Below are 1,508 nucleotides of genomic sequence, written 5' to 3' on the forward strand. Positions count from 1 at the left end.
TTACCCAATACAAAACCTCCAATTTGAATAGATATCTTCTATTTACTAGTTCTTTACTTGAACCCTCCCACTTCATAAATTTAATCCTTCGATTTTAAGAAAAAAATTAAAACAAATTACCAACAAAGAATAAAATTTGTATCGTCATTCACATCTAAATTATCTCCAATTTTTTTTATAAAAAATTAAATTCACTTAATATTTCACTGTAGATGTTCCTCAGAGTAGCCTAAATTGAAAATTCTCTGCAATGCATTTCCACGGGATGCTTAGATAGGCAACCAAATGATTTTAATAAAAGAATTTATTTCTCATATAAAAATAATCATAATGAAAATTTGCTATTGTACAATCATGCCCTGACAGGCACGGATAATGAAGAACGAATTGGAGATCGACTTTTGCAGAGAAGGAATGGATAATGAATAAAGAATAGGAGATCAATCTTTGCAGCACTTGATTTGAAAATTTATGCAGACCCTAATTTAATAAGGAAAACAATCTGTGCGATCCGAAGAAAGAATGTCTGGTGTGCAATCAGTGCAAGAAGTAGGTGAGCAGCAGTGCCACCAGCATGAGAATAGAGGCGATTCCTTGGTCAATGGCGTACCCTGCATCCATTCATTCATAATATTAAAAAGCGCACAAAACAAATTATGAAACGGACAATATTTTTGGGGGATCTATTGCTGAAATCAATTGCTTCACAGAAAACCTATGAGAAATGAAGAAATTATATTTGGTTGGAAATAAGGGCTTCAATCCACCATAAGAATGAGGGCAAATCAACTCCTCAAGAAACAGACATTAAAAGATCCAGACAGAATCAACCTTTAATCAGAAGAAATAACAATTTGTGCATCCAATTCAAAACCAGTACTAATAAAAAAACAGAAAAGATCCTTACCATCGCTGGTAGGGGCAGGAGCAGGGGCTGAAACTTCTTGAGCATTCACCGCCATTACGGCAAACATGCTCAAGACCACCGCCATAACTGCACTAATGAAAGCTCTGCTTGACATTTTTCCAAAAGCTTCTCAACCCTTAAAAATCAAAATCCTTCACACACAGAATTCTCTCCCAATTTCTGTTTCTGCAGAAGATTAAACGATGCCAGGGTTTGGCTAGAAGCGGGAATATAAAGAATCGAAATGAGCACGTGGATTAATTACTTATCGGGCATGTTCATTGACCGCCGGTAGCAGGTAGAAACTTCCTCGCTGGCGGCTGTAAAGTTGAACAAGAGGGTTGGTCAATAGTCGCCTACAATTTCAACAGCTATGAAGCTTCTACGCACCACTGCCTTATTATTATTGGCTACCAAGGAATGCTACCGGCAAATGCCAGTTAACATCGCTTACGTCACAAGAAGGCGGGTTCAAATTAGTCGCCACGTGAAAGTCTATTTTTCCCGTTAAAATATAAAAGATTATATGACAAGTGGGCCCACCACAGTAAGACATGTTCCTGTCCAACTCACCCAATATTTTAAATTCAAACGGCACTTA

At 37.2% G+C, this 1,508-nt stretch overlaps 1 long non-coding RNA gene across 1 annotated transcript; it reads right to left on the reverse strand.

The window, feature by feature from the left end:
- Nucleotides 1-286: 286 nt before the first annotated feature.
- LOC131044806 (uncharacterized) lies at nt 287-1,256 on the reverse strand. The gene is made up of 2 exons (XR_009105707.1): nt 908-1,256; nt 287-611 (listed from the first exon to the last, which is right to left on the reverse strand). It is a non-coding gene; the product is annotated as an uncharacterized LOC131044806 (long non-coding RNA).
- Between the last annotated feature and the right edge of the window lie 252 nt (nt 1,257-1,508).

The sequence above is a fragment of the Cryptomeria japonica genome, chromosome 8, assembly GCF_030272615.1.
Source record: "Cryptomeria japonica chromosome 8, Sugi_1.0, whole genome shotgun sequence".
NCBI classification, from domain to species: domain Eukaryota; kingdom Viridiplantae; phylum Streptophyta; class Pinopsida; order Cupressales; family Cupressaceae; genus Cryptomeria; species Cryptomeria japonica.